The sequence below is a fragment of the Neophocaena asiaeorientalis genome, unplaced genomic scaffold (assembly GCF_003031525.2).
Source record: "Neophocaena asiaeorientalis asiaeorientalis breed wild unplaced genomic scaffold, Neophocaena_asiaeorientalis_V1.1 scaffold134, whole genome shotgun sequence".
NCBI lineage: Eukaryota > Metazoa > Chordata > Mammalia > Artiodactyla > Phocoenidae > Neophocaena > Neophocaena asiaeorientalis.
The window spans coordinates 24,814,531-24,832,265 of record NW_020185339.1 but is presented as its reverse complement, the minus strand read 5'-3'; positions in this window follow the sequence as shown (position 1 = coordinate 24,832,265).

Genomic DNA, 17,735 nt, shown 5'->3' with positions numbered 1-17,735 from the left:
TCTGCTATGGTCACTTCATTTTCTGATAATAGTTTCTGCATTCTTTTTTCTTTTTAAAATAATTAATTATTGAGACTGATTCTTTCCACATGAAGACCTAGGAGGCCATAGTTCACCTTTCTCCGAATCATCAGTAAAGAGAACAGAGAGGGGTTCTGAAATGTTTGCTCTGGTTCTGAACGTAAGCTTGTCCAGGGCGTGTTAATGCTTTCTCTTATTGCCTGGTACTCTACTTCTGCAAGATATGACATACTCTGGTTTAACCCCATCCCTTCCTTGTCACTGTCTCGCTAATACCTTCTCTCTCTATAATGATGCCTTTCTGTCTCCTTGATCTGGCTGAGGGGGTCAGAAACTAGTTCTTAAACACTTCTTTTGAAATTCTTCCTATGATGATTTGGTGCCTCTCTTTGAAACTCCATCTATTGTATCTTCAACTGGTACCCAGTTGAAATTCTAATTTTAATATTCTGTTACAAAAGCATCTGGGACAGTTACGATTGTGTCGGGAGAGAGGGGCATCAGGTTTTAAATTCATACCAGCATCTTCTCTGTGTGGGGAACGAGAGGACGTCAAGTGAACGGCCCTGAGGTGGAATGGCCACCAGAGGGCAGCAGATCCTGCTTCAAACCCTGTTTCCTTCCTTGGACTCATTGGAGCTGGATTGTTTTATTCAACTCCCAGAGACCAGGTGGCGCCCAGGTGCTGGGTCACGTGGAGGGGCTGAGCTCTCCCGGTATCTCAACCGGCTCTTCAGTGTTGATCCTGCTTTCTGACTTTCTGCAGTCTAACCGCCATTCTTCCAGTTGAAGGATCAAAGATGTCAGTCAGCATTTGGCAGTAACAGCCAGTTACTAAACACCTACACCGTAATGGGCTTGGACATTAAAGTCACACTTTCTGCGCTTCCCTGGTGGCGCAGTGGTTAAGAATCCATCTGCCAATGCAGGGGACACGGGTTCGAGCCCTGGTCCGGGAAGATGCCACATGCCGCGGAACAACTAAGCCCATGCTCCATAACTGCTAAGATCTGCCCTCTGGACCCTGTGGGCCACAGCTACTGAGGCCCGTGTGCCTAGGGCCCGTGATCCACAACAAGAGAAGCCACTGCAATGAGAAGCCCGCGCACCGCAACGAAGAGTGGCCCCCGCTCGCTGCAACTAGAGAAAGCCCGTGCGCAGCAACGAAGACCCAGCGCAGCCAAAAATAAATAAATAAAGACACATTTTCTGCCCTGGAGAAGCCTAACCAGTGCTGTGAACACATGTGATGGATTGCAAAATAGCAACTTCTGCTGCAGAGGCAGGAAAAAGGGCTTTGTATCAAACCCCTAGAACCAGAGAGCAGGCTGATGGTTGCCGGGGAGTGGGGGTGGGGAAAATGGGTGAAGGGGGTCAAAAGGTGCAAACTTCCAGTTATAAGATAAATAAGTTCTGGGGATGTAACATACAGCATGGTGACTATAGTTATACTGTATTGTGTATTTACAAGTTGCTAAGAGAGTTGATCTTAGAAGTTATCACACAACACGATTGTAACTATGTGAGGTGATGGACATGCTAACTAAACTTATTGTGGTAATTACTTCACAAAATATACATATATCAAATCATTACATTGTACACCTTAAATTCATAAAGTGTTGTGTGTCAGTTATATCTCAATAAAGCCGAAAAAAGAAGCAATCAGGGCTTTGGGAGCACTGAGGAAGGGACAGGAGCTGGAGAAGGCTTCGTGGAGGAGGGGGAGGGGAGTTGGGTTTGTTTAAGGATGAGCAGGACTTTGGGAAGTTGGGAAGAAGAGGCGTGAGCTAAGGGGGAGCTGGATGGACAAATCCTGGGGGACAAGGAAGTTGACAGGTGATAAGGGAGGTGAGAGTTAGCAGAAACTCAAGGGTTGTCAGGGCTGCGTTTGAGGACTGAAAGGAGACTGGGGCCCAGTGGGGGAACTTTGGGAAGGCTCCATTTTCTGCTGTCCCAGAAGCAGAGCTTCCTTTTCCATTCTCCAGTCTCCAGGAAGAGAGTCTGAGCCTAGATGACGCGAGGATTTTACTGAACTTGGAAGTTATCAGAGAAAATGGGGAGATGGGCGCCTTGAGCTTCTCAGAGAAGAAACGCTTGAAGGATTTGGTGTTGTCTAGCCAGGATTAAAGACGACTCTGTTAGGGATGGGTGATCTTGCATAACAGGAGAAGTGAGGGCATGGGCTTTGGATGGAGTCAGATGGGTCTTGGAACAAATCCTGATTCTTCCAATACCTGGGTGACCCTGGGCTGATGGCTTTACTTCTCAAGTTTATTCCTAATCCCCAGAATGGGAATAATAATTCCTACATGCTAGGGATGCTGCAAGGGCTGAATGAGATAATATACATAAAATACTTAGCGCAGTGCCTGGTAACCATTCATCAAATGGAAGCATTTATTATTAGAATAATTGCCTTCATATGTTTAAAGGCTGTCACATGGGCACAACCAGCTCATCTGTGCTGGTCCACCAGACTGAACTAGCAATGCTGGTGTGAAGGAGACAGATTTGGCCTGGCTGTGAGGAAGAACCTCTTATAATCAGAGCTGCCCAAGCCTGGAAAAGGCTGCATTATGTGTAAGGAGAGCTCGGTCTCTGAAGTACCCAGAGGCTGTCTGGAAGCTCCTTACATTAGGCCCAAAGCTGGACCTTTAATGACTCTTCCTAACTCAATTCTCTGGGATCCTGGGTTGTTCTGAAACTGTGCATCAGTGTCTATGAGTGGAAGATTCTGTGATTTCCCTTGGAGGAGAAGGGCCCCTGGAATAGGGGAGATGGAACCGGCAGTGGAGAGAACCAGCGTCTGTCCTGGTCCAAGGCCAGATGACCGGAGGCCTTAGCTTTCCTCTCTCCTTGGGTGAGGGAGTGCAAGCAGGAAGCTCTGTGGAGGTTGCCCTGTCCCTCCTCTTCCCTCCACGTGATGGAGTTCCATATTCTGTGTAGGAAGTCTGGGAGTGGTGGGGAATATTCTTTTTAAAGACACTTCTCTCAACCCCAATAAAAGAAATTCCCAATTCAGGGGTCCCCCTCCCTGTGCATGTGTTGAGAAGCCCTTTCCGAGACACAACCTCAGGCTTCCGCAGTGCAGTGCCTGAACCTCTGATGCTGTACCTTGTTCTCTGGGAATGTGGTCTCCTCATCTCTGCATAAACCCTGTAGAGGCTGGGGAAGAGAGCACTGGGCCTTTGAGCAAAGGCTTCTCAGCCCTTCCCAGGATCTTTTCTTCCCACCACTCCGACGAAGGGAGACCCTTTTCTGCTGCCCCCTCCCTGTGCCCCTTTGCTCCCTTCTTCCGCAGGGGGTGGGCATCTGAGTGAACCCTTCTCGTTTCTCTCTGTCCCTTACTTGCTCCTTCCTAGGAAAGGAGTAGCTAATTTCACCATTCATTCATTCCTTCATTCAATTCACCCATGAATTCAATTGGACTTCATTCATTGAACTCTGTTTGCCCAGTTATTATTGTTCAAGGCACCAGGGAGAAAATGGTGAATACAAATGATTGGCAAGTTCCCAGGTTTCATGGAGCTCACATTTTTCTGAGGTAGAAAGGATATACACAAGTAAACAAGTGTATAAATAAGATAATTTCAGACCATGGTAAGTGCAATGAGGGAATAAAGAGAGTGAGGTGACGGAAGTAACGGATGGGAAGGGAGGTGGAGCTAAGCGCTGAATGGGGTGGCCAGGGAAGCTCTCTCTGAAAAGAGACATTTGAGCTGAGACCTGAAGGATGGGCGGGAGTCAGCTAAGCAAAGAGCAAGAGGAACGGCGTTCTAGCAGAGGGAACAGCCCTGAGGAGGAAAGCCCTGAGCTGGGAAAGACGCTGTGTGTCCCAGGATCATGAAGGATGCCAGCGTGGCCATGAGGTACTGAGCAGGAGAGTGGAACGTGAGAGGTTGGGGGGATATAGGCGGGAACATGTCGGCCCTGGGAAAGGGGTTGGATTCTACATGATGTGCAACTGGAAAACACCTAAGGGTTTAAGCAGCAGACTGGCTGACGTGATATGATATACACCTTAAAAATATCACTTGGGGCTTCCCTGGTGGCGCAGTGGTTGAGAGTCTGCCTGCCGATGCAGGGGACACGGGTTCGTGCCCCGGTCCGGGAAGATCCTACATGCCGCGGAGTGGCTGGGCCCATGAGCCATGGCCGCTGAGCCTGTGCGTCCGGAGCCTGTGTTCCGCAACGGGAGAGGCCACAACAGTGAGAGGCCCACGTACTGAAAGAAAGAAAGAAAAAAAATATATATGTATCACTTGTCTAAATGCTGAATGGAGGGTGGTTTGGAAGGGGTAGGAGTAGAGGCAGAGGGCACTGCAGACATCTGAGTGATGAATCATGGTGGTGGAACTAGGGAGACGGGAGAGAGGGAGGAAGTCAAGTATATTCTGGAGATAGCGTTCAAGGCCTTATTAATGTGGGCATTGAGGGAAAAGCACAAGTCAAGACTGACTCAGATTTTTGGCTTGAATAATTGATTATGTGGAGGATATATTTAGTGAGCTAGCAAGATGAAGTGGACAAGTATATTAAGATATTAGTTCAGATGCCGTAATAAGGTCATAATACTGCAGCTTTAACAGAAGTTAAACAGGGGTACTAGGGTGGCTCCACGATATTCAAGACTCAGGCTTTTTCTATTTTGCAACTTTTAAAAAATTAATTAATTATTTTGTTTATTTATTTTTGGCTGCGTTGGGTCTTCGTTGCCACTCACTGGCTTTCTCTAGTCGTGGCGAGCGAGGGCTACTCTTCGTTGCGGGGCACGGGCTTCTCATTGCGGTGGCTTCTCTTGTTGTGGAGCACGGGCTCTAGGCATGGGAGTTCAGTATTTGTGGCACGTGGGCTCAGTAGTTGTGGAGCACAGACTTAGTTGCTCTGCAGCATGTGGGATCTTTCAGACCAGGGATCAAACCTGTGTCCCGTGCATTGGCAGGTGGATTCTTAACCACTGTGCCACAAGGGAAGTCCCACAACTTTTTTTTAACATGTGGCTTCCATTTAGTGGCCTACAATGGCTGCTACAGCTTCCACCTCTTCATCTCATTCCCATCAGTGGGAAGGGGAGCAAAGAGAAGGGGAAGACACACTCCTCTTCTATCAAGGATCTCACACATAACTGCCCTTATCGTATTTTCTCATATCCTACTGGCCACAGTCTAGTCAAATGGCCATATCTAGCTGCAAGGAATCCTGGGATATGTAGTCATTAGTTACATGGAAACAATAGCAGAGTCAGTAGATTGGAGGTCTGGACAAGGTGAAAGAGTTGTTACAGCTGAACTTCTAGAGCAAAGGAGATGAAAGGTCAGGAGGTTGTAGATGGAGGATGGGATTCCTGAACTGGAGATTTAGGAGGTTACTGGAGCAAAGAGTAGGCTGAGGTACAAAAGTCAAGGGCTGAGAAGCCAGAGTGGATGAGAGGTCATCTGTGTGAATGTTGAACATCAGGAATGGTGAGAGGAGCAGGTGGGGAGAGGAAGGCCAAGTGCTGAGGTTGTCAGTCAATGAGGGGCAGTGGGGTAGAAGCAGAGATGGGGAGCAAGGAGGATATCCCTTCCCACCTTCTGGCTCTGAGGTTAATGGCGGTAAGGGAGACAGCGGCTTCCACTTGGGAGTCTTGTAGACGCCGTGGGATTCTTAGGAAATCTTAAAATGTCACTTAAGATCAGGCACTTGAGAGAACATTCAAAACAAGACATTGGCTCAAGGAGTTTGCTGATCACAGATCAGCAATTCTAGAGGGCGCAGGAAAAGGGTTTGGGAGAGAGAGGCAGAGGACTGGGTTGGATTAGGGACAGACAGAGTCAAATGGAGATGGGAGTCTGGATAACAGCATCCCGGAAGCTATGGTTTTGTTCCGGTGATGACTGAGGAAAACAGAACAGGCTTGACAAGAGTGACTCAGTTGATCATCTTCCTCTAAGAGCACTTGGGATAGGATAAAGACCTGAGTATCTAGCTGGATGGTTGGGGCCTCTGGTTGGAGTAACCAATTCCTGTGGTGCCAAGAACTAAGGGGTGTGAGTAGTGGCCAATCCCATAGGAGCAGGAGATATGTGGTAGCAGAGTAATGGCCCCCAAAGATGTCCATGTCAAAAAAACCCCCAAACAAACCCAAAAAACAACCCAGGGGGCTTCCCTGGTGGTCTAGTGGTTAAGACTTCCACTGCAGGGGGTGCGGGTTCAACTCCCCAGTCGGGGAGTAGCACATGCCATGCAGTGAGGCCAAAAAAACCCCCCAGAAAAACAAAAAACAAAAAACAAAAAAACCTCAAAGATGTCCATGTCCTAATCCTCAGAGCCTGTGAATATATTAGATTATGTGGCAAAGGGGAAATAAGGATTTGGATGGAATTAACGTTGCTGATCAACTGGTTTAAAATAGGGAGATTACCCTAGATTATCTGGTTTAGTCCAATGAAATCTCAAGGATCCTTAAGCATGGAAGAGTGATCCAGAAGAGAGAAACAGATTGATAGCAAAGTGAGAACCTGGATGGATGTTGCTGGGTTTGAAAGTGAGAGAATGGGGCCATGAGCCAAGGACTGTGGGTGATCTCTAGAAGCTGAAAAGGTTATAAAAATGGATTCTCCCCTAGAGCCTTCAAAAAGGAGTGTGCTCCTGCGGACATCTTGATTTTAGCCTAAGTGAGACCCATCTTAGACTTCTGAACTCCAGAACTACAAGATAATAAATTTGTGTTGTTTTAAGCCAGTACATTTGTGGTCATTTGTAATTAGAAATTGTAATTAGAAAACTAATACAACTCCCTCACACCATACACAAAAATAAACTCAAAATGGCTTAAAGACTTAAATATAAGACATGACACCATAAAACTCCTAGAAGAGAACATAGGGAAAACACCCTCTGACATAAATCGTAGCAACGTTTACTCAGGTCAGTCTCCCAAGGCCATAGAAATAAAAGCAAAATACAAACAAACAAACAAGAAAACCCAAACCAAATGGGACCTAATCAAACGTATAAACTTTTCCATAGCAGAGGGAACTGTAAACAAAACGAAAAGACAACCTATGGAATGGGAGAAAATATTTGCAAATGATGCGACTGACAAGGGCTTAATTTCCAAAATGTGCCAACAGTTCGTACAAGTCAATAACAAAAAAAACTAACAACCCAATCAAAAAATGGACAGAAGACCTAAATGGACATTTCTCCAAAGAAGACATACAGATGGCCAGGAGGCACATGAAAAGATGTTCGACATCACTAATTATTAGAGAAATGTGAATCAAAACTACAATGAGGTATCACCTTACATCGCTCAGAATGGCCATCATCAAAAAGTCTATAAATGACAAATGCTGGAGAGGGTGTGAAGAAAAGGGAACCCTCCTACACTGTTGGTGGGAATGTACAATAAGTTGGTGCAGCCACTATGGAAAATGGTATGGCGATTTCTTAAAAAATTAAAAATAGAGCTACCATACGATCTAGCAATCCCGCTCCTGGGCGTACATCCAGAGAAAACTCTAATTCAAAAAGATACATGCACCCCACTGTTTATAGCAGCACTATTTACAATAGCCAAGACATGGAAGCAACCTAAATGTCCATGGCCAGATGAAGAGATAAAGATGTGGTATATATATATATACACAATGGAATACTAGCCATAAAAAAGAATGAAATAATGCCATTTGCAGCAACATGGATGGACTTAGTGAAGTCAGAAAGAGAAAGACAAATACCATATGGTATCACTTACATGTGGAATCTAAAATACGATACAAATGGACTTATTTACAAAACAGAAGCAGATTCACAGACATAGAAAACAAATTTATGGTTACTAAAGCGGAAAGCGGATGGGGGAGGGATAAATTAGGATTTGGGGATTAGCAGATACAAACTGCTATATATAAAATAGATAAACAAGGTCCTACTGTATAGCACACGGAACTATATTCAACATCCTGTGAAAAACTATAATGGTTTGCTGTACGCCAGAAACTGAAACTAGTACAACATTGTAAATCAACTATACTTCAATTACAAAAAAAGAAAAGTATTACAAGATGAAAGTGTCTCCTATTCTGGGTGACTGCTGGGCGAGATGCTATGGCAGCTGGCAAGGCAGAACACTTCTTGGACCATGTTTCACCAGGAAGTGGAGCTAATGCATGAACGGGAATGTTCCCAAATAGCATTGCCTCCTTCTCTGCTACCCTCTCCTGACGCAAACATACACACTTGGACAGGCTTCCCCTCCCCTCCTCTCCGCTGGGGGATGTCTGCTGTTTCCCTCTCTGTTTAGTGGCAGGCAGGCAGAGAGGAGACCCCTTTTGGACTCGTGTCTCAATTGTATTCTCCAGCTCAGCTTGCCAGGGAGGTCAGAGTGCTGTGGGTTGTCTGGAGCTGGTCTCGTCCTTAATAAAACTGATACTTTGTCTCATTTTTGCCCTCTGTTCTCTGGGCGCTTTCTCCACTGGCCGGATTCAGAGGTGTGGAGGGATGACACCAGGGTGGGCCCTTCTGGAGCCTTGATGATAAAATCAAGGACTAGCCTTGGGGGACACAGTACAGTGGATTTTAAAAGGCAAAAGCCTCTAAAGTTACCTCTGACCTGCAGCCTTATAGGTACAGTTGAAGGCGGAATGAAATTACCCCAGTTCCACGTGGGTACAGAGCACAAGACTTAAATTTTGGCTTTAGATTATTTGTGCTAATCTTTAGTAAGTGAGGCTATAGGTTGGCTGTCCCAGATCCTGACTCTACTTTGTTATGAACTTCACTTAGGGCCACAGAAGGAGCCATAGAGGGATTTTATTTATGGACTGTCCATAGGTTCCTAGAATTATTTCCTGCTGCACAGTCTCAAGTTGGCTTGGGGTTGTACCTTTATAAATCAAGCCCTGCCTATTTGAGAAGTTGTGTATTTCAGACGCCCGCTGTGGGATTAACCACAGAGGTGTGGTGGACTTCATACCAATAAAAAGGACCAGGACCCCTTAAATGGAGGAAATGCCAATGTGCGTGAAAGTGGAGAAAACTCAATTTGGAATTATCGCAAACCTGAAAGGTAAGAGAGAAACGAACAAGTCTTGTACCTGGAACATTCTGCCTCTAGAAAGTAGACTTACTCAGGCCATCAAGGAGGCATGGGGTCCAAGAGAGATACAAGTCTTGGTCTTGTGGTGAGAAAAGTCAGCAAGAAAAGGAAAGAGAAAAAGAAGGAACTTCTGTTGTTCAAGCTGGGGGAAAAGATAAGATTTTCTTGGGAAATAGTTTGAGTTTTTAGAGGGCGTGCTTGAGATGTTTGAAGAGAAAAAGGAAGTTTCCACACCTAAATGCTTTTAAGGACAGAACTAGAAAAGAGCAAAATATTTATTCATTTCAAGATCAGGGAGGATGAATGGGCAGATTTAACAACGATGCAAAGAGGAGAGAGGCCGCTAGAGGGAGTGTGGACCCAGGAAACTAGTGTAGACAGTTGCTTGCCCAGCATGAGGGAAGAAAGGACCAGTTGGAGCATTGTGAGTGTTGTTATATAAGTTTCAAAGGGTCACAGTTATCTGGGTGTGTGTGTGGGTGTGTGTGTGTGTGTGTGTGCGCGCGTGTGTGTATTGCTCACGTCCTGAGAGGCCAAGCCCAGGAATTTGTATTGTCAGGACTGACCCTCCACATAGTTACTGAGAAGATGAAATGCACACTAAGGGGAATTCATACAGGAAAGAAATATCTCTAGTCCCACCTGAGTTAAATTAGTACTATTGGCAGCATTATTTAAAATTTCTACGTATTGCAAGATGACAGAAGTGTCTTTTTTAAAATTAATTAATTTTTGGCTGCGTGGGGTCTTTGTTGCTGCATGTGGGCTTTCTCTAGCTGCAGCAAGTGGAGGCTACTCTTCCTTGCGGTGCGCGGGCCTCTCATTGCGGTGGCTTCTCTTGTTGCGGAGCACGGGCTCTAGGCGCGCGGGCTTCATTAGTTGTGGCACGTGGGCTCAGTAGTTGTGGCTCACAGGCTGTAGAGCGCAGGCTCAGTAGTTGTGGTGCACGGGCTTAGCTGCTCCGCAGCATGTGGGATCTTCCCGGACCAGGGCTCAAACCCGTGTCCCCTGCATTGGCAGGCGGATTCTTAACCACTGCGCCACCAGGGAAGCCCCAGAAGTGTCTTAAAGGTGCCTCTTTGAGAGAAGAGATAGTAGGCATGCCCCGGCCCTCACCCCATGGTAAACAATGCCCAAATCAATCTCTCCATGGGTGGTTTCTCCCAGTTGAGGTTTAAGTTCACATGTTGGGAAAAAGCTGGCACTGACTGAGAGCATCCTGGCGAGGTGCTCTTCTCTTGGGTACCACTGAGTTTCCGCTATGGCACAGTGCTGGCATTGGCAACTTGATTGGCTGAGTTCAGTGCCCCCCGTGTCAGGAGGAGACTGTCATGGAGATGACTGGCCATCACCTCTTGTGTTTCAACTGCATTCTGCCCTGGCTGAGTGAGCCACCTTCCAGCCCCTGTGCTGCCATGAGCTGCCCACTGAAGGTCTCATTCAAGGGGATCATGGATGAGAGGCTCTTCCCCAAGCAGCAGCCGAAGCAGCACTTGAGACCCTCCGTGAAGTATGCACTCAGGACGCATCTCCACAACATCTTTCTCTTGCACCTTGAGCCCCCATTAAGCGTTTCTTGGCCCCCATCCTCCCCCAGCAAAAGAACCCCAGAAAAAGCCATGCACTAGGTCCTGGGCACATCATTGCCCTGGAGCCTGAGAATATGCTTGTGCTTCTAAGTTCTGTGATGTGGAGCTGGTGCCATAGTATTCTGTGTCCCAGTTACGCTGGCTTGGAAAAAGCAGAACCCAGGAGCTACTTGGGGATGGACTTAGTCAGCGTTGGACGTGCTGGAGGAGCTGCTCACAGTTCATGGGCGGGAAAGACCAGGATGCAGCCGGCCCCCTGCCTCTAGGCATAATAGCCTTTTTCCTGACCCCAAGGGGACGCTCCCCATGCTCCTGGCTCTCCACCCTCCTCATCCTCAGGAGGTTTGCAGTCCCACCACCCTCCCTCCTACTGTCACACCTTAGAGGTCTGGAGATCCGGCTCCCCCCACAGGCCAGGGAGAGGATGGAGACACAGGTCCCTAACCCCTCCCCACACTTTGGGAAGCTAACGTTATAGGGAGCGCGTGTGTACCCAACCTTTCCCTTCACATCAGACCTTATTCCACCAAACAGCTGGAGCAGCAGAAAGAACACTCTCTCCAGCCCATCCCAAGAGGTCAGAGTTTTCTCAGGTGGGGAGGCCCAGCCAGAGCCCTGGCAGCCGGTTGGGGGAAACAGAGAAGTGACCTTGTGGGAAATGGATAGTCTTCTTCTTCTTTTTTTTTTTTTAAAATAAATTTATGATTTATTTTTGGCTGAGTTAGGTCTTCGTTGCTGTGTGCTGGCTTTTCTCTGGTTGTGGCGAGTGGGGGCTACTCTTCATTGCGGTGCACGGGCTTCTCAATGTGATGGCTTCTCTTGTTGCAGAGTATGGGCTCTAGGCACGCAGGCTTCAGTAGTTGTGGCTTGCGGGCTAAGTAGTTGTGGCTCGCGGGCTCAGTAGTTGTGCACGGGCTTAGTTGCTCCGCGGCATGTGGGATCTTCCTGGATTAGGGCTCGAGCCCGTGTCCCCTGCATTGGCAGGCGGCTTCTTAACCACTGCACCACAAGGGAAGCCTGGAAATGGATAGTCCTTAGGAACAGGGATGTCTAGGCAAGTGGACAAAACCAGATTCCTTTGGAGTGAGACCTCCTGGAGCACAATAAGAAATTAGAAAGAGAAGAATTTTGGACTTTCATTTCCTTATATTTTACTTTAAAAGAAAGTGTATTTAAATTTTGTTCTTTGTTACTTTTGAAATTAGGAGGGGGTTTATGTTCAAACGTCCTAGGCCTGGTTCCGGGCCTAGGACTGAACTAGGTGACTTCCTGTGCCCTCCTCTGGCTGGAGGTTTCGAAGATCTCTCTGTAACCTGTTTTTTGGATCATATCCTGGAAGGTGAGGGCTGCTACCCGCCCCGTGATGGAATCTCCTGTCCTCAGCAGGGAGCACGACTTGCTGGGCATGTGGGGTTCCCACAGAGGGTAAAGTCCCACCTGTAGACCACAAAGAGCTCTGGGCTGTGCCAGCCAAGCTGGGGCATTCTCCTCCCTCTGGAGGCAAGAGGGAAGAGCCCGGGGGTTGGCCGTAATCCTGTGATGGCTCAGTTGCTGCTCTCTCCTTAGGCGAGGCTGTGAAGTGAAGGAAGCTTGTTTTGGGCTGCCTCCTGCCTCCCCTTCCTCCCCGGTTTCCCCCACTGACTGGCCACCTTTCCTGTCGCAGCCCGGGGCACTTAGGAACAGGGCATGGACAGGGGAGGGCATTCACAGCATCCTCGAGAACACGGCTGCAGCCCTATAGGCTTATTTCCGTTTCCAGTCTAGGCTATTTCTCACTGTTTCTCACTGCCCTTCTGGCTTGAAGTCTGTCTCCACTCTAGTCCATCTTCTGTGCTGATGCTGGAGGAATCCCTGAAGTTCAGGCCACTTCCCTGCTCAAAAGTCTCTAACGACCATCATTATCCATTGGATAAAGTCCACACTCCTTGGCCATGTGTTTGAGGCTCTCCACCTTTTGAACTTCAGCTCTTGGCCCTTTGCATTATTCCCTGCTCACTGAAGTATTATTCCTGTTCAAGCTGTTCCTCTGTCAGGAGTGCTCTTTCTTCTTCATCTGCCAGCTGTGTTCCTACCTCATAATCCACTTCAAATAATACCTCCTCCCTGGAGTGAACCCCACCTCACCATGACCAGTCTCTTGGTTAATCGCCGCACGTCTGTGGTCCCATGATACGTGGTTCATATCTTCGCCTTTTTGTGATTCCATCCCACTGCTATTTATTGAGTGCCTGCCATGTTGCAAGTTTTGGAGATATGGTGAGCAAAATTTCCTGGCCCTGGTCTGATGGCCTTTGTTGTTTAGCATTTATCACACTCGATTGTAATTCTCTGTTTAGATGGATTGCTCCTACTGGTCAATTACAATTTTGAGGACAAGAGCCATGGTTTATCTCTGAATCTCAATTTAGTTAGCACAGATCCTGACACTTGCTAAGTGCTCCAGTCTGGTAAACTGAATGAGTCAATTTGTCTGTTCAAGGCGGGCCCCTGGGGGATAAGTTTACCGTTAATGGGGAAGGAGGGACCTCTGAGAGGCCTTCTTCAATAATTGAATATTTCAACAAGAATTGTATGTGTCTGTTATATACCAGGCATGTTATGGGTACCTGAGATTCGACACTGAGCAAAACAGACTGGATCCCTGCTCTCCCAGGTAGGATTGCCAGATAAAATGCAAGTCACTCAGTTAAGTGTGAATTTCAGATAAGCAGTGAATAATTTGTTTTTAGTATAAGTACGTCTCAAATATGCATGGGACATACTTAAACTAAAAAGTTGTTTATTGTTTTTCTGAAATTCACATTTAACTGGGTGTTCTGTATTTTGCTGGCCAAGTTTGGCAATCCTACCCCAAGGCTCCAGACCAGCCTCCACCCTCCACCATCTATCCCTTCAAGACGGAGACTTGTCCTTTGTACTTAAGCGTTCAAGGGTAGGCAGAAGATGGACAGGAGTGGAGCCCGGCTGCCAGGCCTGTAGCTCTCTTCTGAGAAAAGAGGTCACAGTGGTTCTTTACACACAAGTTCCCAACTTTGTGTCAGATGACCCTGTTCCTCTGGCCACTCCTATTTGGTGAGGAAGTCTGGGTCTTATCCAGAGGCAGCCATCACCAGGCTGGACATAGGGAAGACCAGTGGCTTCTGAGGAGGCCAGGGTGAGAGACGTGTCCATTTCTGGTGCTCCCTACTGGATGGTCCCTAACCAAGTCAACGAGATCCCTCTCAGTGAATTCGGAATGTGAGACGGAGAGAACGAAAACTCAATGGGATGTAAAAGCAGTAGATGCAGAGGAGGAGAGGAGAGGCAGAGAGATGCCAGCAAGACAGAGAGAGGTCATTATGTGTGCAGTACTTGTCCTGGGCTGACATTTAGGGCAAGATGACTGTCACCAGAGCAGCCGGAGGGGCGCACGGCCGAGCCCCAGTTGTACTCTGCACAGCACTCCACTAGGCCTCCTGAGATGCTTTCCTGGTCGTCCTTCCTCCTAATGTCACTTGACATAACCTGAGTGAGTCTTATAAACTTGAAAAAGCCTATTTTGTTTTTCTAAAAATTAGCTTTTAGTTGGGACACCTATGTCCAAGGGTCAATCTGCCGTTACTTCACTGTGTGGTTCTTGGCCAGCCATTCCCCCTCTCTGGGCCTCATTTTCCTCCTCAGCAAGGAGAGGAAGAGTCCACAGGGATCTCCAAGGACCTCTAGGATTCCTGTTCCAGGATCTGACACCCTCTTGGGTCAGGGCTAGAGTCTTTTTTGGAGATTGTCATTTCAAGAAGTATAACGGCATTGGGCTGGTTAGCCTTGAAATTCGGTGCACACCAGAGTCAACTGGGGAACTTCCCTTCCTCTCCATTTAGTAAGTTGGGATGCAACCCAGGAATCTGCATTTTAGAACCAGCGTCCAGGGCAATTCTGATGGACGCTGATGGGAGATGTTGAGGAATACATGCCCTTTGGCTGACAGAATAGCTTCTAAGCAAATCTCAACCATTTATTCTGGTAAGGATTTTGGAAGGCAGAGAGTCTGTGTGTGTGTGTGTGTGTGTGTGTGTGTGTGATTACTATGGTGGCTGCTGGCCTGAGGCGCTGGGGGTTGGAGAGGAGGAGAAGAGGAGATTAATATTCTGTGAGGTCTGACCTTGAGCCAGATACAAGATGATTTAATTCTCACAGCAGTTGGCAGGGTAGTATTAACAGCCTCTGGCAGATTGGGAAAACTGAGGTTTTTGAGCCCAAAATTGAGGCTCAGAGAGGTTAAGTAAATTTACCAAGGTGACATAAATGTCAGCTGGCATGGCTGGGATTTGAACCCAGATCTGTTTGATTCCCATGCTTCCCATAATGCCCTCCCCACCCCCACCTCAAGCATCACCGGAGTCAACTCCACAGTACAGCAACCATAAACCCTTGTTTTCCCAGCGGGGCTCCATTTTACATGTTCTGTGCTGTTTCCCACAAATCATTGACTAACCAGGAAAATCACTGTTTCTGCCTCCGAACCCTCCCAGACTGCCATCTCATCCTCAGGGGATGAGAGTAGGGGAGTCTGTTACTAGAACAGGGAGGAACAGAAGACCATTGACAGGGGAGCTCAGAGGGTGACAGAGCCAGTGAGAGCAGGTCCACATTTGATGTGGGGGAGTGCAGGGGGTCAGGAGGGGGTGAGCATGGGACAGCCAAGTGCGGAAAGATTCCACTTCCACGGGGCCTGGAGCAGGTGCGGGGGAGAGCAGCTCCTGTCTTGCTTCTCAGTCAGGATCCATAAGTTCTTCCTGAATGAATCTCTAGTTCCCTCCTTCAAGGTCCATTGCTGACAAGTCCACTCCAGCCATATCTAGTTTCTCTGCAGGAGGGTCTGAGCCAGACTTGGAAAGTGGTCCCCATGTGGGAGATGGGGCCTCAAGAATGTTGTCCATGTTGCTGGCTGCTCAGTGCTCCCCACGCATGCTCAGTGGCCCCCACGCAACCTGGTGTGCTGGGTTGGGAGTCTGTGAGCGTTGTGGGTGTGAGAGCTGATGGGCCGGCTACGCTGAGAGCTGCAGTTACCGGGATGCCTTAGGACCACTCACCCACCCTTGGGGATCTGAGCAGGCTTTTTCCCTCTCCTCTTAAAGCCTTTATGAACCATTCCTCAAACTACATACACAATATCTAAACTGGATGTTTTCTGTCAATAACTCTGATCTGTAAGGTTTTATTCCAATGTGAGGATTGCAGGCTGTGGGAAGGGGCTACCACAAATAAGGATAGTTGGAGGTTAGACACCCTGGAGACCAGGGGTCTGTCCTCCCCACTTTGCACATTGGGAGGTGAAATAAAAATGGCAGAGTGCACAGTGGGAGGGAGGGAGGTTGTTCCTGGGGCAGACTGAGCATCACAAAGTTATGGAGTTTTGGATTTGGAAGGAATCATGCCATTTGTGAACCTATAGTGAGGACTCTACGTGAGGAACGACACTAACAGGTAGTGGTTGTGAGACATCATTGTCACATCTATGTGTTAGGGGCACTTCTGTATGGCTGTTAGCATAACTGACGCCATCTTGGACGCTTACAGTGATGTGGGCACTTGGCTGCCCCTTGCTGACTCCCTTCTGTTCCCTGCACCCCCCCACCTGACCGAGGAGTGTACTGTGCCGTGAATCATTTCTCTGCCATCAAGGGCTTTGTAGTTAATAGATATTGTTTAATAACCATTAGGACCAGGTGGACTCTCTGCTCTGTTTACTGCCCTAACAATGATGAAAACTTTCCTTGACATATTCCTGGCACCCATGAGACTAGTTACCCATTCATAAACCTTGACTTAGGAATGCATGTCCTGTTTCCAAGCTCCTAACCTCATACCTTAGGTTAACTATAAAATTATCCCAGGGGTCCCTTGGTGGTACAGAGCGCAGCTGTGAATGCTTCCAGTCTGCCTGATGCTGACCCCACCCTGTGTGTAAGTTACCCTATAGTAAACCGATCCATTGATTATATGGAGCTGCCTGCCTCATTTTACAGTCTCAAGATGCCTTCTCAGTTCGGTGGGCACTTTTTGTTCCCTCCGTCCTCCAACAACTTCTAGTCTCATTAATTCCCTCATGGGAGTGGGGTGGAGGGTTTGACATTGGGGACCTTGTTCAGGGATGTACTTGCTTTGAAATATAGGTTTTGAGTGCAACCCAGAGCACTCAATTTTCCTGGCTACCCGCAGATAGGATGCTTTCACATGTGAATAATGAACAATCCAATTCAACTGGCTAAAACAACGAGAAAGGTATTATTTCTTGTCACAGAACACTGGAAGTAGGATTGGTTAATTCATCAGTTCAAACAAATCATCAAAGGCTTAGACTCTTTCCGTTTCTTTGTTTTATTTTTTATTTATATATTTTTTGTGGTACGCGGGCCTCTCACTGTTGTGGCCTCTCCCGTTGCGGAGCACAGGTTCCGGACGCACAGGCCCAGCGGCCATGGCTCACGGGCCCAGCCGCTCCGCGGCATGTGGGATCTTCCCGGACCGGGGCACGAACCCGTGTACCCTGCATCGGCAGGCGGACTCTCAACCACTGCGCCACCAGGGAAGCCCGACTCTTTCCATTTCTCCACACTGCTGTTCTCTACCCAAGAACCCTGTCTTCTGGCTACCTCTTTTCAGGTAGCAAGATGGTTGCTGCGGCTCCAAATATCACATCTCAACATTCGGAGGCAGAAAAAGGACCGTTATCTTTGTGTGTCATTTTTTTAAGATCAAGGAAAACCTTTTCAGAAGTCTCTATGGCAAAATCTTCCTTATGTCTCACTTTTTTTGGGGTTGTACCACATGCCTTGCGGGATCGTAGTTCCCCGACCAGGGATCAGACCCCGGCCCCGACAGTGAAAGTGCCAAGTCCTAACCACTGGACCACCAGGGAATTCCCTGCGATTGATCCTTCGATGGAGTCTGCCTCTCCTAAAACACATGGCTATGAGATTGGTTCAAGATGGTGGAATAGGAGGATGCGTGCCCACTCTTTCTTGTGAGAGCACCAGAATCACAGCTAACTGCTGAAG